General features: G+C 43.2%; 2 protein-coding genes across 8 annotated transcripts in view; one reads left to right on the forward strand and one right to left on the reverse strand.

Moving 5' to 3' along the window:
• Nucleotides 1-18,157, reverse strand: part of HMG20A (high mobility group 20A) — a 95,249-nt gene extending 77,092 nt beyond the window's left edge. The window contains exons 1-2 of one of the 2 annotated variants that reach the window (XM_075006751.1): nucleotides 18,079-18,157; nucleotides 2,668-2,717 (exon numbers count right to left, since the gene is read on the reverse strand). The gene's annotated coding sequence lies outside the window, so the exon portion shown is untranslated. The remainder of the gene's footprint in view (nucleotides 1-2,667; nucleotides 2,718-18,078) is intronic. The other variant, XM_075006752.1, reaches the window with a different exon arrangement.
• A 606-nt stretch (nucleotides 18,158-18,763) lies between these two features.
• The window catches only part of PEAK1 (pseudopodium enriched atypical kinase 1), a 221,299-nt gene continuing 216,298 nt past the window's right edge, over nucleotides 18,764-23,764 (forward strand). For 3 of the 6 annotated variants that reach the window (XM_075007167.1, XM_075007165.1, XM_075007173.1), the window contains exon 1: nucleotides 18,764-18,898. The gene's annotated coding sequence lies outside the window, so the exon portion shown is untranslated. The remainder of the gene's footprint in view (nucleotides 18,899-23,764) is intronic. The other 3 variants (XM_075007170.1, XM_075007169.1, XM_075007171.1) reach the window with 3 other exon arrangements.

The raw sequence follows: 23,764 nt of genomic DNA on the forward strand, positions 1-23,764 counted from the left end.
AGATGTGTGTATCTCCAATATAATGGTACTGTATTCTCAATAAACACAGCATTCTTGCCTTGTCTCTCTAAAAAGATCCTACGTGCTTCTTATAAGCATAATACCCACCCAATCTTCCCTTTTCCTTTCTTTGAGTTCCTCCTCCAAACACACGTCATGGAGTCTTACAAATCCTCCCTCTCTCTGAGCAATGACGCTTAGCAGAGAAAACTATAATAAATCTGGAATTTCTGTACTGCATGAATCATTGAATAAAATACCACATGGCTGCCTTCATTCATCTTCCATTCCTCCCATAGTTTGTAATCATTTGTCACATTTTGTCAGTAGAACATGGGATTTCTTTGAGGCAATGACCCTGAGTTCTATCTATCCGTTAACTGCCAACTGTACGCCTAGCAAATAAAAAGTTTCATTTTTGGTTCAGGCTACTGGAAAATACTTTTTTCCTCACCTGTAAAAATCCTATGACTGCTGAAAATATTCCATTTGCCCTTTAAAAAAAATCTGAATGGATTTATAGCAAATAGTGCAAATTAGTAACATGTAACTGAGCCATTTAACAGACAAAATTTACACCCTGTTTTTGAGGTGTTTACAAAGGAAACAGAAGCTATCACAAGTTGTGCTGCTAGGTGTCCAGGAGGAAATGTAAGGCAGTGTGCCTCGGTACACCATTCTGGCAAGACAAAGCCAGCTGGCTGGGGTGTGTGGCAGAAAGAGGAGGCATAGTGCATTTCCACTGGACTCCTGGGGCTCTCCTGAAGGCTGCTGTGCTAAGTAGCAGACAGCCAGGTGGATTAAAGGGCCCTAGCACTGATGCCTCCCCATGGCACCATTTAGAGAAGGCAGGAGGGTGGGCAAGAGGCTGAAGGCCACCTCCCCGCCCACCTGAGATTTACACCAGGATGCTATGGGCTGTTGTTCCACTCTCAGGGAGTGAGAGCTAAGCACACAGTGTGCATGCATCCCTCTCCGACCTGGCGGGGGAGGGAAGAGGAGGGGTCAGAGGAGCGAGTGACCCACACTGTGCACTTTCCTCTCACTCCCTGAGAGTGAGGAAGGAGAACGGCAAGCAGTGTCTCAGTACGAATCTCAAGAGGGAGAAGGCGGGGAGGCGCTTCAGCTCTTCCTGCACTCCGTAAAAGCAACCTGGTCCCTCTGTACTTCCCTTGGACACACATACCCTGAGACCCCGAGGGTCGTCCAGCATTCTGCCTTTCCTTACACCCCGACCCTGATTCCTGCACCCCCACATACCTGAATACGCTGTCTTAAATCCCCCTAAATCCCTAGCTCCCTGCCCTGAGCCCCTCCTCACCTTCCCCAATACTGATTCAAGCACTTCCTCATATACACCCCAGTCCTGAGCCCCTCCTCACACTCTCTAAACCTTACTCCTGAACCCCCTACACCCAGCTCCCTGCCCTGAGCTCCAACCCCCTAAGCTCCTGCCCTGACTCTTGCACATCCCACCCCCCTCCCCGAGCCACCTCCCTCCACTCCACACTCACATTTCTTACCGTTACTGTCATGTCACAACCATCCCAATTCCTGCCCAGCAGGGTGGTTGTTTGACAACAGTACCTGTAAGTTACTTTCACCTCTGCCACTGCACAAATGGATAGTAGCACATATTTAACAGAAGCCATTAGAAAGGTAGATGAGCAAAGTAAGATCAGATTTACACTACCACTTTTTTCAGCATATTGTAATTTCTGTCACTTGGAGGTATAAGTAAACTACTTCTAAGCAACGTAAGTTACTTTAATCTAACTGCCAGCAGGGACTGAACTACGTTGGAGGGAGCACATCTACCGCTGACATAGCTAGCGCATCTCAGAGCGGTGGGTTTATTAGGTCGACAGGAGAGAACATCGAGTGTCTTCATTAGACAAACTGCAGCTTCCTGTTAGGGAACACAAATTACTTGCTTCTTGGGAATAGGTGGCTAACAGTAGTGCCAAGAAGATAACCCACCGTCACTCATATTTTTATTTTCTTTTCCCTCCCCCTACTGGCAAGACATGGAACAAAAAATCTCACCCCTACCAAACATTTTAAAATAAGAATGAGTTTTCCCAAATGTTTGACATTAATGTGGAAATCAGTCCTCAGTTTAAGAGACTTTCTTTATATTGTTAATAAAGTTGACTAAACCATCTTTGTACGTGACACAATGGACCTCCCTTTCTCCATGTAGCCACAAACTATTATATTCCTAAGTAGTATTGTTCTAACCTTATTCTAATATCAATCACAATCTCTTACGGGTTATGTAGGTCATGATCCATGCCTATAAAACCTGAAGAAAAGCATGTAGTGCACTACCAATCAATCAAGTTTCTACATTTTAAAATCCTTATTTAGAAGACTCCAGAAACAGGCAATTATAAATTCTTATGTGTAACTTTGCAGGCCTCAGAATAAAGATGAATCTCTAATAAATTAGTAATGCATGAGTAGATATTAGATTTTTAAAATATGTACAGTTTAATTCCCAAGAATACAAACAAAACAAAACAACCACCATGTAGCTGAAAGCAACCGTTCAAATTTTGGAAGTATTCTGGCTTTTTCCAAGTACTTGTAATCTCCTCCATCCTCCCCCTCTCTTTCTATTATAAACCTTAAATGCTTTGTGTTTATTTGCATATCAATACTCACAATGCTCTTCCAGTTCACAGCTGTACAGGCATCTGAGCTCTGGAAACAAACTGAAAGAGTTGGAATGCTCAGTTATTTTCTGGATAATTTGAAAATGCTCTGATAAACACATCCCCTTTTAATAGTTCTCTTGATAAACATTTTGCTGGATTAGGCTCATAAAACACAATTTAGACTATTTTATAAGTGGTAATAAGGAATTATAATATACCCTGAGTAGTAACTTAGACCAATATGTATTTGTTCCAAGCTACCTTTTAAAAAATTCATAGTTTTTTTCAAAATGGAGAAAAGCATTTGAAGTAGTTCTAGATAACAAAATTAAATGTACATTCAATAACTGTTTTTATATTAACTGCCTTAAAACTGTGTCTAAACTAGCCCCCAACTTTGAAGGGGGCATGTTAATTAGGGTGTTGGGAGATTACTAATGAAGCGCTGCAGTGCATATGCAGCACCTCATTAGGCTAAATCTCCCCCGCGGCATCTTTGAAGTGCCGGCTTCTGTGTAGCAGCAGGTCAGCCGGGGATACTTTGAAGTGCCTGTGCTTCTTTGAAGTCCCTTTACTCCTCAAAGTAAAGGGACTTTGAAGTAACGTGGGCACTTCGAAGTACCAGCGGCTGACCCACAGCTATGCACAAGCCGGCACTTCGAAGTTTGACACTTTCGGTCCATTATTTCATGGCTGCAGAGAGCATCTAACTCGCCCTGCTACCTGAGTGGCCACACCCCTCCAGTGGGTGTGACTTGGCTCATCCCCACCAGTGGAACACTTCCATGCCAGCCTACATTCTGCTGGGCACATGTGGCTGCCCAGCGTAGGCTCCCCAGCCAGTACCGCGGATGTGTTAGTCCTGGGGGCCAATTTGGGGCTAAGACAGGGGGTGGAGGGTGGGATTTGAGGCTGAGAGGGGTTAAGTCCGGAGATGGAGGAGCAGGTCTGGGGCGGAGAGTTATTAAGCCTAGAGCTGGGGTGGGGTTGTGGCATGGGTGGTAAAGTGAGGGATGGGGGGCAGATTTGGGGGCTGAGGTGGCAAAGGCTGGAGATAAAGGGCAGGTTTTGGGGCCGAGGGGGCAGAGCCTGGAAATGGGGTTCCACAATAGTCTTTAAAGTTTAAAAGTGTTCCCTGGCCAAATAAAATTGGAAAACATTGGTGTAAGCAAACTCCATGTTGTAAAATGTTAGCAAGACTCACAGTCTCTTTCTACTGCTCTTGATTCAAGATAATCCACTTAAAAACAAAAAAGAAAAAGAAGAAGAAAGGTCTTAATGTTTAATGAAAACAGCCTGAAAATTTTAGTCTAGAACAGTTGTATTGCATTTTGGATCAGATGGCAAACAAAAGCAAGTCTTTGTGACAGTTCAGGGCTTGAAATATCTGGGGACCAGTACAAATGCTTTCAGGACCAGACTATTTCAAGATGAGAATTAGAAATAAAACACCCATTATTTCCGTAGCTCAAGTAACTCTCAGCTTCAAGTATATGCTACTATCGAGTATGCTTTTAAAACTAAGATAATTTAGATCTGAGAACAATAATCTTAAGTAAGCAGTATGTATTAGAGTCTATTTATGGCTTTAAAATATTTACAAGAATATGAAGAAGGGTCAGAGATCATGTCTGAGTCAGAAACAGGCAGTTTCTTCCTGCCTTCTCTTCCCAACAGCAACCAAAATATAATAATTCAAAAAGATGCTAGTAGTTCTTCCAGATTTCAGTATTAGCTGAAAGGCTTATTGCCTTTTATAAATCATTTTTGAGAAACACAGTAACACGTGCAGTGCAATGGTTTAGAGATGGTCTACGACAAATAAAAGAAAATGGGGAACTGTCAGAGCACTAGTAGAAGAAAGGTCAAATGCAATCTACTACAGGAGTCAAAATTTTTACAGTCAGAATTTTAGTCTACATGGTTAACAGGAGTCAAAATTTTTACAGTCAGAATTTTAGTCTACATGGTTAAACAAAATGCTTCTTCACTTTGACTGCATCTACATTAGAGACAAAACTTGTAGAGCGTCCACATTACAAATGTGTCCTGTCGACAGTAAATCGATAGAATGCAGCACTTCTGTCAACAGCGTTCCGCCCTTCCCCCAGGAGGTAGAATGCCTCTCTCAATAGAAGCTGTCAACAGAAAGCCAGCATGGATGCTCCAGGGAAACCTCTGCCAACAGAAAAGTCTTCCATGGCACCGGCCAGATGGCCCAGGGGGACACCATGGCCACAGAAATCACAGCTCTATGATCCCTGCCACCAGCCAGTCTTAAAGCAGCAGAGAACCCCAGAAACCCTGGGACAGGAAGCTGAGAAAGGGGAAGCAGACCAGCAGCATGAGCCTCAGAGCCACTCCGTCCAGATCATCCCTACAACATGGCAGTGAGCCAGCCAGCACGCAACCCAACAGGGCCCTCTAGGGAGCAGCCGGCACCATGGCTAACTGGAAAACAGTGTCTCTCTCATTAAGTGTGTGAGCTCTGCTGTAGCAGCTGTGCTGTCCCTCGATAAGGTAGGCAAGCCTCAGCATGGACAGTGAATGTGGGTCGGAGGGTCCATTTAAGGGTCTACCTCGCTGGGGCTCCTGGAAGGGCTTTCTGGCCATGCGACCCTGTCTGATTGAGTTCTGGGGGCTGTTGGGTTGAGACAGCAGCCGGGCAGTCCGGCCACTCTCTGGCCGTGTCTACACGTGCCCCAAACTTCGAAATGGCCATGCAAATGGCCATTTCGAAGTTTACTAATGAAGCGCTGGAATGCATATTCAGCGCTTCATTAGCATGCAAGCGGCCGCGGCACTTCGAAATTGACGCGCCTCGCGTCTTGTCCAGACGGGGCTCCTTTTCGAAAGGACCCCGCCTACTTCGAAGTCCCCTTATTCCCATGGGACTTATCCCCATGGGAATAAGGGGACTTCGAAGTAGGCGGGGTCTTTTCGAAAAGGAGCCCCGTCTGGATGAGACGCGCGGCGGCGAGGCGCGTCAATTTCGAAGTGCCGCGGCCACTCGCATGCTAATGAAGCGCTGAATATGCATTCCAGCGCTTCATTAGTAAACTTCGAAATGGCCATTTGCATGGCCATTTCGAAGTTTGGGGCACGTATAGACATAACCTCTGTTGATTAGGTGAGTTGACAGAGAGATCTACTTTTGCACGTGGCCACGTTCTGTTGACAGACGTTTTGTTGGAAGATATCTTCCAACGTAACTTCTGTCGACAAATCGCTCTATTGTAGACATAGCCTTCCGGAATAGCACAAAACAGCTTGTTGGGTCCATGCTGCCTTCAGTCAATTATGCAGGAGAGTTTTCATGTTAAATTGAGGATTAAGGTACCCAGACTCAGAATAACTTCTATACTAAGATGAAAACAGAGCAATGGCTAGAGGTTACAAATGATAGTTCTTTATGGTTTGTATTTCATCTAGCCTCATTCTGTGAGTGTCCAGTATTATCAGCCCCAAACTTTTAAAAATCATGAGTCAGCAGCCTCTCCCCCCAAACCAAAATCATGACATTGGCTTTGAAGCCATGATTTCATAATAAAATAATAAAATAATAATAATAATAATAATGATAAAAAAAGTTCTGAGTGGGTTTTTTTTTTGTCATATGATTGTGAGGTTTTGTGATGTTGTGGGCAAGAAAGGCAACTATTCATATCACTATTGTTACTATTGTTGTACCATTTCCATAAATCTTAAAAGTGTAACATATAAGGTGTCCATGGAAAGGTTATGATTTATTATGTATTCGGTGATGAGCTTTCATGGGACAGACCCACTTCATCAGATCCTGTTCCACAAAAGCTCATCACCAAATAAATCATCTTCTTTGTCTTTAAAGTGCTACATTTCTGCTGGTTTGTTTTGTTGGAGTACAGACTAACACGTCTACCTCTCTGTTACTATTTATTATGTAAGATCATCTTATTTATATGCATGTCTCTTCTTTGTATCAGAAATTATGAATATTGAGTATGTACTTGTATTTAAACATGTGTTACATTTCTGGGTGACACATACCCCCAGAGAGAATTGAGAATTTACATCAAGGTGAGACTGTTGTATTTTGATAGCCCATCAAGAACACTTGGCTCACACAATGGTCCATTGAAGAAATGTATCCATCCCAAATAGCTCTTATTGAGCAAATGGGCACCCTCCTGTGATTCGCAAATCAGATAAGATCGTACGACCATAGACTCCACCTTGGGTCAGTAATAATCTATGAACAGTGGCTGTGGGACAGTGAACTTCCACGCACATGGCAGAGAATGTAAAAAGGCACCTGAGATCTCTAATTTGCCTCTTTCCTGCTTTCATTCTCTGGAGTGTGGGTTTACAATTAAAAGAAGCATCTTCAGCTGTGGACTTTTGGAGGTTAGCAGAGAAATCTGACAAGCCAGCAAGCTCTTCCATCACTGCTACAAACCTGATATAAAGGCTTTGCAATCATTTGTGTGTGTATATATCTATATATGATTTATTAATTCCCCTTTTCTTTTATTATTAAATCTACAATTAGCTTACTAAGGAGTGTTGGCCACTTTGATAAGTGTGTAAGATCTGCCATTCACACTGACCTAAAAAAAACAAGCAGTCAAGTAGCACTTTAAAGACTAGCAAAATAGTTTATTAGGTGAGCTTTCGTGGGACAGACCCACTTCTTCAGACCATAGCCAGACCAGAACAGACTCAATATTTAAGGCACAGAGAACCAAAAACAGTAAGCAAGGAGGACAAATCAGAAAGAGATAGTCAAGGTGAGCAAATCAGAGAGTGGAGCGGGGAGGGGGGGGAAGGTCAAGAATTAGATTGAGCCAAGTATGCAGACGAGCCCCTATAGTGACTCAGAAAGTTCCCATCACGATTTACACCATGTGTTAATGTGCCGAATTTGAATATAAAAGCCAGCTCGGCTGTTTCCCTTCCCAGAATGGTGCGATAATTCTTCTTCAGTAACACACATACCTTTAGGTATTAGGTATTAAAATGTTGACTAACTGGTTTGTGGATCTGGAGTGTTTTGATGTCTGTTTTGTGCCCATTGACCCTTTGTCTAAGGGAGTTAGAAGTCTGTCCAATATACAGGGCATCTGGGCATTGTTGGCACATGATGGCATATATGATGTTAGTAGAGGAGCATGAGAAAGTGCCCATGATTCTGTGAGTAACCTGGTTAGGTCCAGTGATGGTATTTCCAGAGAAGATATGTGGACAAAGCTGGCAGCAGGCTTTGTTGCAGGGAAAGGTTCCAGGACTGGTATTCCTGGGGTATAGACTGTGGCTGTTAGTGAGGATCCTCATGAGGTTGGGAGGTTGTCTGTAGGAGAGAACAGGCATGTCACCCAGGGCCTGATTAAGGTTGTAGGTCTTTAATAATTCGTTGCAGTGGTCTGAGTTGGGGGCTGTAGGTGGTGACCAGTGGTGCTCTGTTCTTGGCTTTTTTGGTTCAATCTTGGAGTAGCTGGTCTCTGTAATTGTGTGTGAGAACAAAGTTACAGAGGTCAGACACCAGATTGGCTGTGGTGGCATCAGGGAATACCATGATTGTTCTCACACACAATCATTTCTGTTTTGGGGACACTATGTGTGTCAAACTATATTCTCAGTGGGGAAGGTGATAAAAAGTTTCCCTCAGTTTTAACACTAGTTCACAACTGATGAAGTACAAACTAACAACCACACCTGTTTTAACCATCATTTCAGTTCAAGTTGCTGAAATATAGTCTATAAACAATAATGGGTTTAAGGCTGACAGAGTCTTAGTTTCACTGGGCTTCAGAGGCAACCTGTGCCTGGGGAGGAGGAGGAAACAGGATAAGGGCAACCCAGCTTCAGCAATCAAAAACCAGGATTGCCTGTCATGCATTATCCCACCCCACCTCACTTATGCTGGGCTTGTAATGATTGAGATTTAAAAAACAAAAACAAAAACAAAAAACCCAAAACCAAACAACAAAAATAAAAACCTTTCCCCATGGTAGACAAGAAAAGATTAGACAAAAACCTCTACTGTGCTAAAGACAACCATCACATTCCAAAGACAAAAACCAACCAGACAGGAATGTCTGAACAATTTTTGCATCTAGGAAGTAAAAATGGATTAGGGCATAGGAGAATTAAGGTAAAAAAATCACAAAATCCCGTTCACGTAGCCAGAGTTCAAACACATCTTCCACAGTTTCTTAATGTTACATGCTACACTAGAATGGTATTAACTATTGCTTCCATAATACAGAAATTGTAGTCTAGATATAGAATTTCATTCAATTAAGAGCTGTTTCAAAGACGCAGAACTGTCTCAAAGCATTACAGTTATTTTGCAATTTATCAATACTTTTTATTTTGGAATACTGGCAAAAAGATGACAAGTATACCAAACTTCCTTTTTTCAAGATAGTGAATGAATAAAAGCCCTCACAACAGTTAAGCAAAAATTCTGAACAAACTTAAAATTCCTTTTTTCTTAAACACTGCTTATGTTCTTTTAAATTAACTGCCACTTTTCACTAAAGCACCGTTGTTTTGCCAAGTATTTTATACTTATTACTTTCATCAATAGCACATATAAGTCATTCAGTTTCAACCACTGTGATTTTTCTTGGTTCCATGAGGTTGTAATTCTTTAAGCTACAACAAATTTTGTATTAAAATGCTATTGTGGTTGCTTCCTTCACAAGCTTTCTAGTGTCTTAAAGGCACATTGTTGGGTCTGCATCAATATCACAACACGCTATTTATGCCCTTAAAAACACCGATTTTAAATCACAGCAGTTCCAAATATAGTAACAGGACAAAACAAACACTATTTTACATTCATTCTGTTTATTATATATATTGCATAGTACAATACACAAAATTGAAATCAATCAGCTGATGTCTATCTACTGTCAGGCTAGTCTCTTGAGAAAAAGAAGGGAGTTACTGATCACCACATACAGCATCTTCACTCAATTTCTTTCTCTGAGGACATGTTAATTTAAAAGACCATCAAATAGAGGTTTAACAATATTTTAATGTCTAAAATCTAACATTGGGAGGAAATGAATGATCTTTTGATTTCACCAGCACTTCTTTTGTAGGGAAGGGGGAAGAGACATGCCCTAATCACCTGAGTTTGAAACATAAATAGCTTTCCAAGAAATAAAAGGCAGTGCTGAAGGGGCACAAGACCAGTACAGAGATATGGCATTTTCTACTTCTAGAGCTGAGTAACTGATTTTTGGTTGCAGGGGTAGGGGGCAAATTGAAACATAAAACAAGCCGGTTAGTTTCAAACCAAAGAGTGGTGGTTTGTGGTTGCTTTTTCCTTGGGTTTCTAAGAAAAAAAAAAAAGTACCCACAACATTTTTTTACTGACACATCCCACCCCAACTTAAGAAAAACCTGTTTGATTTGGATACGCTTTCCGAGTTTTAAATAAATGTACCTGAATTTCTAAATTAATTTCAAAATTAAAAGTTGAAATGTTTCATTTCAAAAGGGTCAAAATAGCCATTTCTAAAAAAAGTCAATTGTTTCCAGCTCAATGTATTTGCCCAGTTCTATCCCAGCTGCAAACAGTTTTCAATGTCCCCAAAAAAGCTTTTCTAGCCACTTTGCTCTTTTTAAAAAAAAAAAAAAGTTTTATCTAGCTCCACTTCTATTCTGTTACATCAGTTCAAATACAACCGTTAGGTGGTGACCAAAATAACAGCTGTATGTGGCCTACTGAAATAAAACAGCAGTCTCACATAAATCCCTAAAAGACATATCCACAGCAAACAACCCTTTTCTTCTTCATAACAATTAACACTCACTGGACTATATAGCAGAAGGCTCTGAAAATGAGGTAGAAATGATACATGTCACCATTATTTTATCACTTGAGAGGTAAAACCCCCCAAATCTACGACTACTCTGGTATTTGTTTTAAATTCTTCACTGTTGTGTCTCTAGCATTGGTAACCACAGTGGAGGTGCAGATGAAGGCCATGTCCACGTTACCTGGAAGCGGGTCGATCTTCCAGGGTTTGATTTCACGTGAAATCAACCTATTGGGGTCAGCAGCCAACCCCATACTCTTCACTATGGTGAGGAATAAGGGAGGTCCCATCAATCTTCCTCAGTGAGGATGACCAGACAAGTCAACTGCAGATAAATCGATTCTAGCTACACAATTGCCATAGCTAGAACTGTATATCTGCAATTGACTTACCTGCCTAGCATAGACCAAGCCACAGACTGCACATCAGTCACTCTGCAAACACACCATTTAATTCTAACCAGAGAAGGTCTATATGAGTAAAAATGCCAGCAGCCATCTCAGTCCCGTCTAACCCTAGTAGTCCCACTGGTGGAGGTACAGTAGTAGTAGTCTAATTTTTTTTAAAAGGCTGGTGTGGACAAGGACATAGCGGTTGTTTCTCCACATCAGGACTGGCGCATTGATCGTAACACGTGCACTACCTCTTTGCAATGTTTTTGACCTGTGGATGGAGAGCCGTGCAGCATGGCAGCTTCCATGAACATAAATTTGTTGAAAAGTTTTAAAGGGAGCTGATTCTGAAGATGCTTACTACAGTGACTTCGCACACAATTTTAGTGTTTGGTGGCAACACAAAAATGTTATAGTTTAGTCACTAATCAGCACGCAGAAAAATTAAACTTCAGAACACACAAAAAGCACTAGTAAGTACTGCACCACACCGGAACTGCAGAACCAAAACAAGCTGAAATTCATCCTGATCCAATCATTTAAGCCAAGGGGAGAGAGGAGACCAGTCAACTAATCAAATGATGACAGAGAGGTCTTTTCAAAAGTAAAGATGATCAGCTGAGGAAACAAACCCAAAGCACAAGCCTTTACTGCAGAGTAGCGGCAACTAAAGCAGCGGTGTCCAAAAGCAAGACACCCATGTACCGCATGAGCACTCCCCCAGCCAGACGCCTCCTCACCCCCTACAGCCAGGCACCCTACCATCTCCCTAACTCCAGAGACTCACCGGAGCCACCCTGCCCCAAGCCAGGCACACAGTGCCCAAGGAGCCACTGTGCCACCCGCGAGCCAGCTTCGCGGCACCCAAGCCCCAGAGCCAGGTGATGACATCCAAGCCCTGGAGCCGCTGCCACACAAGCCCCTGAGCTGCCATGCTATTGCCCGAGCTGCCACACAAGCTGCATTCGCCACAATCCCTGTTTACAACGATCCCACAATTAATTACATGTGGTGAACAGGGAGTGTACTGGACACCATGGAATTAAAAGGAACAAATTCTGAGTTCGGCATCCCCCAGATTTCTGTCTGAAGCCTTTTTTCAACCAGTGGGAAGGCATGAATCCAGGCCTGGAGGTACTCTCCGTACCAAACATTAGCACTGATATAGCTCTCATTATGACAAAGATGATGACAGGATGTGAGACATTGTGGCATCCCATTCATCTGCTTTTTAAAGACGAATGTCCTAGCAAGTGAAGAGAGTTACAAAATAAATGTCTGCATAATTTGAACCTTAGAACAAAATATTTCTGGCCATGATAGTTTCAAAGACAGCCTTCCAAACATCAAATGGGTATCAAGCAACTTACACTGCCTTTATGAGACTGCAAAAAGATAGATCTAGTGCAGTGTTTCTAAATCTCATAAGAACATAAGAATGGCCATACTGGGTCAGACCAAAGGTCCATCCACCCCAGTATCCCGTCTGCCGACAGTGGCCAATGCCAGGTGCCCCAGAGGAGAACAGAAGACAATGATCAAGTGATTTATCTCCTGCCATCCATCTCCTGCCCTTGTACTGAAGGCTAGGGCACCATACTTTACCCCTGGCTAATAGCCATTTATGGACCTAACCTGAAAAAATTTATCGAGCTCTTTTTTAAACCCTAATAGACTCCTGGCCTTCACAGCCTCCTCCGGCAAGGAGTTCCACAGGTTGACTGTGCGCTGTGTGAAGAAAAATTTCCTTTTATTAGTTTTGAACCTACTACCCATCAATTTCATTTGGTGTCCCCTACTTCTTGTATTATGGGAAAAGGTAAATAATTTTTCTATATTCACTTTCTCCACACCATTCATGATTTTATATACCTCTATCACATCGCCCCCCAATTGCCTCTTTTCCAGACTGAAAAGTCCCTGTCTCTCTAGCCTCTCCCCATATGGGGCCCGTTCCAAACCCCTAATCATCTTAGTCGCCCTTTTCTGAACTGTTTCTAATGCCAATATATCTTTTTTGAGGTGAGGAGACCACATCTGCACGCAGTACTCAAGATGTGGGCGTACCATAGTTTTATATAGGGGAAGTATGATATCTTTTGTCTTATTATCTATCCCTTTTTTAATAATTCCTAACATCCTATTTGCTTTACTAACTGCCGCTGCACACGGCGTGGATGTCTTCAGAGAACTATCCACTATAACTCCAAGATCCCTTTCCTGATCTGTCGTAGCTGAAATTTGACCCCATCATGTTGTACGTGTAATTTGGGTTATTTTTTCCAATGTGCATTACCTTACACTTACCCACATTAAATTTCATTTGCCATTTTGCTGCCCAATCACTCAGTTTGCTGAGATCTTTTTGTAGTTCTTCACAATCCCTTTTGGTTTTGACTGTCCTGAACAACTTGGTGTCATCTGCAAACTTTGCCACCTCACTGCTTACCTCATTTTCTAGATCATTGATGAACAAGTTGAACAGGATCGGTCCCAGGACTGACCCCTGGGGAACAGCACTAGTTACCCCCCTCCATTGTGAAAATCTAGGTATATTATGTCCACTGGGTGCCCCTTGTCCGCATGTTTATTAACCCCTTCAAAGAATTCTAATAGATTAGTTAGACATATGTAGCTCTGTGTAAAGGTGGGGAGGGATAGCTCAGTGATTAGAGCACTGGCCTTGTAAAACCCAGGATTGTGAACTCAATCCTTGAGAGGGCCTTTCAAGGATCTGGCGCAGGTTAAGTTTGAAAAAAAAACCTCTGCCAGGGATGGTGAGATAGGTCCTGCTGTGAGTGCTAAGGATTGGACTCGATGGCCTCTCAAGAGCCCTTCCAGTTTTATGATATAGAACACGTTAGCTGGGCTGCAGGTTGACAACTAGTGCCCCTTCCAAATCCCCCAAGCAACGTTCCCTCTAATTTTTTTCCATCCATGGGCAGAATAAATTTTGTTACGTACACCAACACATGTACAGATGTGGACCACCATAGAAACACATGCTGCTGGCTGTGTGTGCTGGTGGCTCCTGAGACAACCCTTATGGCCAGTGACCCCTGCATAGAGATCTCTACCCAGAGTGGGGCCAAGACCAGAGACCTGGGCAAAGGACTGGGTGACATGGAACACAGACTGTGGCGCCAGGGACATCTGGCTGTGTGGGAAAATGAGTGGCAGAGCAGTCAGCCAGCAACTTGGACCCCAACACTGCAAAACCAGCTGGCAGCCCCAATGCCAACCACAGATGCTAAAGGGCCAGGTGGCTGTCTCAGACATTGCACGGGTCTCATCCAGTCCCCTGCACTCAAGACATACAATAACTAGGCCATTCCTGACAGGCATTTATCTAACCTGCTCCTAAAAACTTTCAACGATGGAGATTCGCCAGTCTTGCTAGACAATTTATTCTAGTGCTTAACTACCCTGGCAGTTAGCAAGCTCTTCTTAATGTCAAAGCTGCACCTCCTTAGCTGCAATTTAAGCCCACTGCTTCTTGTCCTATCCTCAGAGGTTCTCCTCATAATAAACTTTTACATACTGAAAAATTGTTATCAAATCTCCCCAATGCCCTGCCTTCTTCAGACTAAACAAACCCAATTTCTCCCATTACTCATAGGTCAGGTTTTCTAGACATTTAATTGCTTTTATTGCTCTCCTCTAGAATTTCTCCCATTTGTCTACATCTTTCCTCAAATAAAGCACCCAGAACTGGCCACTATACTCCAGCTGAGAGTGGAAGAATTACTTCCCATGTCTTTCTTACAACACTCCTGCTAATACATCCCCGAATGATATTCACTTTTCTTGCAGCAGTATTACATTGTTTTCACATATATATCCTGTGATCTTGTATGTAGTGCAGATTCCTTTTTGCAGTACTCCATTCTTAGTAGTTATTTGCTTCCCATTTTGTATGTGTACAATGGATTGTTCCCCTCCTAAGTGGAACAATCTGCAATTGTCTTTACTGAATTTCATTCTCTTTACTTGAGATAATTTTTCCAGGTTGTCCAGATCATTTTGAATTTTAATCTTAACATCCAAAGCACTTATCACCCCTACCAACTAGCTCAATATTGTCCACAAACTTCAAGTGCACTCTCTATGCTGTTATCTAAACCATTATGCAGATATTGACCAGAACTGAGTCCAGGACCTATCACTGTAAGATATCACTCAATACGTTCTTACATCTTCACCATGAAAACAAAAAGCAGTCAAGTAGCACTTTAAAGACTAGCAAAATAGTTTATTAGGTGAGCAATTGATTTTTCTCTGGCAGTCATTTTCCAACCAGTGATTCACCCAGCTTACAGTACCTTAATCTAGGCTAAATTTCCACAGTTTGCTTATGTGAGATGTATCAAAAGCCTTATAAAAGTCAAGGTATTCCCCATGCACAAGGCTTGTTCCTTGTGAAAGAACACTAAAGCTGTGTCTACATGTGCCCCCTCCTTAAAGTGGGGCGGGCATGTTAATGAGGTACTTTGGAAGATGCTAATGAGGTGCTAACATGCATATGCAGCATCTCATTAATATAATGGCAGCCACTTGAGATTCAAAAGTGCCACTTTCAGAATGTGTAGACAGCGACCTTTCAAAAGGGCCCCCGGACTTCAAAAGCCCCTTCTTCCTATTTGGTTTTAAGAAGAAGGGGCTTTCAAAGTCAGGGGTGTCCTTTGGAAAGCCCCCCATCTACACCAGCAGCGGCATTCCAAAAACAGCACTTTGGAATCGTGCATGGATACCATCATGCTAATGTCATGCTGCATGTTCACGTCAGCACCTCATTAACATCTTCCAATGTGCTTGGTTAACATGCCCCCTCCAAAAGGAGGGGGTACATTTAGACACAGCTTCTTGGCTTGAAAGGATTTACTCTTGACAAATGTGCATTGACTGTTACTTATCATCTGGTCTTCTATGCCTCTAGACTGAGGTATCTGATAAAATTACATAACTATACTTTTGTTATCCAGTAGCATAGCAAAGACTGATCACTTTCACCATTATTATTCAAAAGCTCCTGTACACCAGTGAAAGTGTGAAGAATGTCAATTTCAAGCAGTTGCTACTCAGAAGGCAATTAGCCACAGAGGCAGCCACTGCAAGCACAGAAGTTATGTAACAGGGGAAAGATCGTCCCTTAAAATAAAGGAAGGTTGGAGGTAGTGATAGAGTAAAACCAGTAGTCTGTGAGAGATAAGCAACAGCAAAGAGATTCTGGACAGAAGAGAAGAAAGATAGAAATTTCTCTCTGCTCACCACCTTTTAACAGCAAGATCTGAATTTAAAAAAGAACCCTACTTATGGTTGCTACAGACAGCTACTTGGTAGAAAATTCAGTGACCTCACTCTTCTCCCAGGTATTGGGTCTTAGCCATGAAAGCTCATTACCTAATAAATAAAACTATTAGTTTCTAAGGTGCTACAGGACTGCTTACTTTGTTTTCCTTGCTGTTGGTCAGAGATGAATTGTGTTTCTTCCCAGGTACTGCACCTGGACTTCAATGATAGCCAGCCCATATATCTCACAAGTGTCTTGTAGTTTTTTCAAGCCCTGGGCACTTGGAATCAGGAGTTCCAAATTCAGTTCCACCAGACTTTCTGCATAACATAGAAAGTCATTGTCTCTGCCCCAGTTTCTCCAAGCTTAAAATAAGAATAATTTCTAATGTTTCCAAAACATTTTGTAATCATTGGATAGAAGATACTTTGATTTTCTAAAGTATTGTTAACAGACAGTCATCTCTACCAGGAATTGCTAGAAAATATTAAATACTTTAAAAAGTAGCATTAACCTTCCATTAAGAAGCAGCAGCTGAAAAGTATGTTGCCATGCTCATCAGTGTTTGTTGCAGTTCCTCAGAATTTTACATAACGATCATAACCACTGGAAAAAGTATCTATTTTCAAAATGTTGTTTGGTATGTATTCTCAGGCATCACACATCAATATTCTCAAGTGACAAGAAGTGTTGTCTCAATTTCTATTCCCAGTTCTAGCATGGTTCTGTTATGGGGTCTCAAGCAAGTTAATCCCCCTATATACCTCACTTTCCATCCACATCTATAAAATAAGTATAATCAGGTCTTGAAAAAATTACCAGTAACCTACTAATAAGTGGCGTAAGCCTGCCATCCATATACCAGTGAGAAACACGCTTGCTCTCCTTCAGCAAATTTCAAAGGCAATGGCTTGGTAAGAAGGCCATCTCCCAGCTGCTGAGAATGTGAGAGCACTTGCAATCTTTCATCCTTCTGCCTATTAACTGGACAACTGCAGCCCAATCTGCTGCATATTTTTGGCGCCCTCTTTCTCTTGGAAGGGCACTCTTAAGCAGAAACAGCATGGATTGATATCACTGTCTTCCATTTTACTACTAACCCCCATTGGTCCCCCTATAGCACTGAAACTAACCAGTCTTGTTAACTTTATTCTGCAACTGCTGAGCTCTGAAAAAGCCCAGAACAGTCTATTTGAAGACTTAAGACTCTTCAGGTTTCTGACATTTTTCTCTTCAAAGGACTAGAAACCTAAATCCTACAAGAACTGAAAATACAGAAGAAGTGGGTCTGTGCCACAAAAGCTCATCCCCTAATCCCTTTTGGTTAAAGTGCTACAGGACTGCTTTTTTTTGTTTTTGTTTTTTTTAACAAGAACTGGCAGTGAAAGTTCCCCATTCACGAGTAAATGTTTAATCTTATAGTTAGTATCGACTCCCTCCCACCACATAGGACAATTGAGGCTTATGGAGGAAAGAAACGAAAGGAGCACCATCACCCCACTTGCCCCCCTTGCGCCTCAGCAGGTAGAGGGTTCTATGAAAAGAAGTCGTAGATGCACTTGGCCCTCCCTTCCAAACCCTCCCCCACGAGGCCCCGGCTCCCTAACCTAGAGAGAGTGCCTCGATTCCTCTGGGTGTCTGGTGAGGATCAGAGCTAGGAAGCTTAGTGGTTCATCCTCCTTCTCCACAAGAGAGGCTAGAGAGCAGGAGGGGCTGGTCGGGGCGGAAACTGGAGGAAGATCCCCCACCCCCGGTGTCTGAGTGGACAAGCAGGGTGCACGCGCGCGCACACACACACACACACACACACACACAGCAGCTTGCGAATGGGGGTGTCCCCTCCCCCGTGAAGAAGAGCGGCCCTCTCACGCACACCACGAATAGGAAGATGAGAGCGAGGATCTCCCAGGCTCTCTACTGACCTGCCGTAGGAAGGCTTTCGGGAGGGGGTCCCCTACGGAGCAAATCCCCTCACCCCACTCAATCTCCACCAGCTCCCACACTCACAGCCGCATTACTCTTCTCTAGGCCCCGCGCAGATCTCTCCGCCCCCTCACACCCGGCCTCCCCGCTCTCTCTCCACATCTAGAAAGACCCCACAAGTTAATCGACAGCGGACACGCAGAGAACTGCCTCCTCTCGCTCCACCTGTGAGGCCGGAGAAAGGAAAAGGGGCAGAGAAGTAGCGCGGAACTATTTGATCCAACTGGCGGCAGTATATCTTTTCATGCACGCACGGCGACGTGACACAGTCTTTAAAGGGCCCGGCGGTGGGGTCGACGCAATGCACACTGGGGATTGTAGTTTCCCCCTTTCCCAGCTCTGACTACACCGTGTTAGAAGCAAGTCTCTGCAACTCTGTCGTGTTTGCCCTACAGTGTCACTCCTCTTAGTGTCCTTCGAGCCAATCAGCGTGCGCTTTGCCAGAGCGCGCTCGTGGCTCCGCTTCCCGTGCGCTCGGCAGCGCGCGAGTGGCTGAGGTCTCCTTCCTCCGAGCGCTTAGAAGAGAGAGTGACGGTTGGTGCCGCGCGCGGGGGAAAGGGGAGGGACGGTTGGTGTCGCGCGCAGCGGGGGGCGTGCCCGCTGGCAGTGGCCGGCTGCTGGCTCGGGGAGTTTAGTTGTTGTGTGAGTCGGTCGGTCGGTGCCGGAGCGAGTCGGCTCCTCCTCGGGGTTTGGCGGCTGCTGGGCTGAACGGAGTGTAACGAGCCCTTCAGCCCCACCGGTTTCTGGGGCCCCTCAGAGGTAAGGGGACCAGAACAGCCGGGACTGGGGGGAAGTGATTTAGGGGGACAGTGAGCCCTTCCGTTTGACGGGTGGGGGCCGGGGGCAGACCCAAAGGGCTCTTCTCCGGCGGAGGAGACGAGCGGGCAGGGGGCGGGCTGGGGAGTCCCCTGTGGGCCTAGGTATTTGCCCCCTTCACCGTGGAGAGGGAGATCTGCCGGGGGTGGGAGGGAAGGGGACAGAGCCATCCCGGGAAAATGAATTGTCTCCCCCTCCCCCCAGGGCTCGGATTTCCTTTGCGGGACGCCTCCTAGAGTGGGGTGTGGGCTGGGGGGCCGTAGGGAAGAAGGAAGAGACGCCTCTCTCCTGCTGGGGGGAGCAGATACACCGTGGCAATGGCTGCTCAACTTTTTTTTTTTTCGACATCTATCTGCTGAGGGATGGGGGCAGGGAATTGAGGGGGCATTGAAGATCCAACGACAATGAAGGACGCCTAATTATCCATCCTTCCGCAGCTCGGGATTCATTGCTTGCCTCTCCATTCCCTCACTCTCCCCGGGCTCTCCTCCCTAGCATCTAGAGTCCTAAATGGGTTCCTCAAACTTAAGGGAGAGGCAGAGCAGCTTGTCGCTGAACCCAGAGGGTCCTTCTTGGAAATAGTTAAGAGGCAGCAGCAGCTCCTTGCAACTCAGCTCGGACTGAGTTCATAGATCTCTGAACTGCTTTGTACTGCCGATCAGTTATTTATTTGTCGGGTTGGGAGGCCAGGGCAATTGTTACCCGTAGTATCTTTCAAATTAGTACCCTGACACTGATTTTTAATAATCGTAACTTTTCTTTGTGTACATACGTTTTGCATGCTCACTCGCTAAATTCGTTGCAACGTGGTCTTCCTCAGTCTGCAATTTGACATCTTTGTGGGACATCTATATACATATAAAATTCCTGGGAAGTGGAAAATATTGCTGCAGTTTTCAGTTTATTTCTACTTCTCACAGATGTGGTTTTCTCTCACTTTTATTACTGTATATTTTCAACATAAAGAAAATGGGGCTAAAACTGTTAATTTACAAATACTTTTTTTTTTTTTTACATTAGTATTCTTATCTCTCCTTTGGAATTTGATCAGTTGATCAGTATGACTCTCTCTCTCTTTACCTCTTCTGCATCCTTCCAGAGATGAAGCTGGGACTAGACATGTAAGGGTGGAAATGTTATTCATTTGAATCTGCTTTGTAATACTGGATAAAAAGGTGTTTATGTAGTGCAGTGATTATCCTTATTTACGGAGCAGCTGGCATCTGACACAAGATGGCCATGCTCTTTATTGGCTGGCACCTGGGAGAAGAAGCATTCATTGGTATGCCTTCCAGCTTGAAGTTGATCAGGCCTCTTTCCTACAAAGAATGCCTCTGTTTATTTTAGCTATATTTTGGGGTGCTTCTTTTTGTAGAGCTCTGTTTTCTGTGTACTTTGATCAGTTTGTAGGAGACTCTGAAGTTTCTTCTCTTATTGTAGATTTTTTAAAACTTGTCTTCTGATTGTTAAAGCACATCATTCAAAAATTTGTGACCCCAGGTGTCTGTGAAAATTTTGACTTTACAGGACAAATAAAATAAAGAATAAAATATTTTCTACGAATTACTAAATTGTAAGATTCAAAATTGAAGTCTTGAGACATTTTACTCTGGATTTGATGGACTTCTGGAATGCAAATTCTTAAATTAAGCGAAGCTATTTAAAACTGATTATCCATAATTTAAAATAAGGCTTATATAAGGCTGTTACAAAGTTATATTCACTTAGTTCTGTGTGACTGTGACTGATGAGTGACTTTTGTATTCCACTGGATATATGGTTTGATATGGAGCAGTACATTTTGCTTGGTAACTCTGACCTAGGTTTAATGTGATTAGTTAGAGCTCATAAACTTATTCTGTATTAGCTAATAGATTTTTTTCATTCTGAAAAGTAGCTACTGATGACTTCTCCAGATAAAGCATCTCCAGACAAAGTTAATGCTTTAACATGTGTTTCAAGAAAACCTTGTATTGCTCTCTGTAGTGTTAAAGTATGTAAGAAGTGAATTATCCGCTTTCCATGAGTAACTTTCCATGAGTAATGCTCCGTACTCATTTCATGATGGGGTATTTATTGTCTGAGTGTCCTTATGTGTAGATCTATTCTCTGACTTTCCAAATTACTTTTTAAAAATTGTTTAGCTTATCTTGACTGGTGACTCATTCACATGTGAACTGCAATGGCAGATACCGTGTGTTCCTTGAGCTATAGGACAGAAGATTTACCTGAAGAGACAAATCAAGGGACCTGTGTTAGTTTATTTCTACATGTTTACTGAAACTGGTCAGTTCACCTAACTACATAGATCAGGGAAACATGCTGTTGATATTATGGATAGTTTCATTCAGGTACAGAAGCCATTCCATATTTGTTTGACAGCGGAACATTGACCACTGTATGGAAAAGTCACAGTGCACTAAAGGTTCCCTTGACATGTTATACTTCTATTTTGGGGGTGTGGATGGACGGAAATGGGTACATCTATGTAGAGGACCACTCCACACCTGTTTCTGTATATATAATTCCATATGTAATCTTTTTAGATCTTATTTACCTAATTAAATGTGTTCTGTTGTATATGCTTATCAAATTAATACATTAGGAAAAAGGGATGTATTTTTGATCTAACAGAACTTTAAAAGTCTCATGTAATCGGGAAAGTGAAATCTGTTGACATGAGCTACACAATTATCACAAAATATGTCTTTTGGAGACATAGATGTGATTGATAAGTTTCTCTTTTGTGTTAGGAAACATATGTACACAAAATAAGCATACTGTACTATCAATATACCAATATGTAACATGATATTTTTCTTTTTCTCTCCTGGGTTGATCTTTCATTTCTGCACCCATGCCTTTGTTCTGTCCTCTTTCTTGTTGCTCCTTTATGGACTCCCTTCATTCTCTGTTTAGAATTAACCTCTTATTAGTGCTCCTGAGCTCTTCCACATTTCCTCCTGGTGTACTGTGAGCTGTTATTCTGACTCCTCTTTGTCTTACCTTTCTTCTATCCGGACACATTCTGACAAGGTTGCCTTTTCTAGTGCTGCTGGCCTGACTGAGTTGTCCTTTGCCTTGTTTTGCGCATGTGGCTGTTGGATTTCCTCTTCTCTTAAGCTCTTAACAAGAGGAGCCCACAATTTCTAAATGAATTAAGTATGGTTCAGATTGTAGGCCTATGTAAGATTAGTTTCCACATTTACTCCAACTTCCTGAGCAGTTAGAACTGATAAGACTTCTGCTCAGGTTCTCCCTTATATGCAAGCAGAGTCACAGCAGACATTCTGACATTGTCATTGTATTCTGATGTTTTACTGTAGGTGTAATGATGTGAGATGGGAATGTTGCAAATGTGAACGCTATAAGGAAATCTGTTTATAAAAAAACCTATTTAAAGACAATGGGATTAAAATAATTACAGATTCACCAAGGTCAGGTATAATATAATGAAATGTTTTATCCATTCTTTAGTGAATTAAAGAGATATAGTCCCCTAGTATCATTCTCACCATTCTTTACACACTGAAAACATAGCAACCAAATGTCTTAGTATTTTTTGGTTTGTGTCTTAGTGGGAGCAAAGTTCTAAAGGGATATATTTTATATTAGCCCCAAAATATAGTGTGAAGTGAGGAGGAAGATAAAGGGAGCCCAAATTCTTTTTCCATATGCATAAATTGGATAGTGTATAGGTTTTGGGGAAGAGAGTGCCATTCTCAACACAGTGCTCAGGCAGAGACTGCAGTTGGAGACCACTTCTGAAGCCATGGGGCAGGGGTCTGCAACTAAAATATTGAGAAGAGCCATTTTTTTTCAAATTTGGTTGCAAAATCAAGAGCTGCAATATATGTGAATACAAGACAGTCTTTAATAAATAACATCAAACCATAGTTCTTGTAACCCCTATTTTAAGAACAGTGCACATGCTATGATTTGTAATACGATACTTGTTAACTGCAGGACGTTCACAAACTTTTTACATATTCTGTTTCCTCACAGTCTACCCGTGTGTCTACACATGCCCCTTCCTTTCGAAAGGGGCATGTTAGTGAGCAGCTTCGAAAGATGCTAAAAAGGGGCTGCAATGAATAGTGTAATGGCGGCCGCGGTGATTCGAAAGTGCGGCATTTCAAATTGCGCACCGCCCGTGGAAATGGGACCTTCCAAAAGGACCCCTCAGTTTTCGAAAGCCCTTCTGATCACCAGATAGAGGCAGGCAGAGGGGTCACTGTTGGCTACACTGGAGTCCCCTGCGAGAAACTCAGCAGTGCCAATTTCCCCTCCATCTCCCTGCACCCATTCCAGCTTCCCCTCCCCCTCAGCCCCCAGATGTGCGCACCTTACTTGGCGCAGTGCCCCACTGCTGACCTGTACTGGCTGCAGGGAGGGTGGGGAGGGGTAGCCGGCCAACATGGACAACGCAGGTGGGTGGAGGTGGGAGGATGCAGAATTGCCCCCCTAGTGCCCCCCTCTGTGGTCAGACTGCTCTCTCCTGGGGCTGAAATGGAGTCATTTGCAGCTCCAGACACTGTCACTGACTCCTCTGTGGCTCCCTCCCTCTGCCCTGCCAGCTGTTAAACCAACTGAATTTAGTTCTGCTGTTTCAGTGGCAACAGGACTAGGAGCCTCAGAGTAGTCAGTGGCAGCAGTGTCCACATCTGCAAATGACTCCTTAAAGTGCCACAGGTTGCCAACTGCTGCCACAGGGGACTCATAGGCATACATGTGGGTCCTGTTCAGAGCTTAAGTTAAAACACAAACTCCACATTAGGAAATTGACAGAATAAATGGAAAAGTGAAAAT

This window comes from Carettochelys insculpta, chromosome 12 (assembly GCF_033958435.1).
Source record: "Carettochelys insculpta isolate YL-2023 chromosome 12, ASM3395843v1, whole genome shotgun sequence".
NCBI classification, from domain to species: domain Eukaryota; kingdom Metazoa; phylum Chordata; order Testudines; family Carettochelyidae; genus Carettochelys; species Carettochelys insculpta.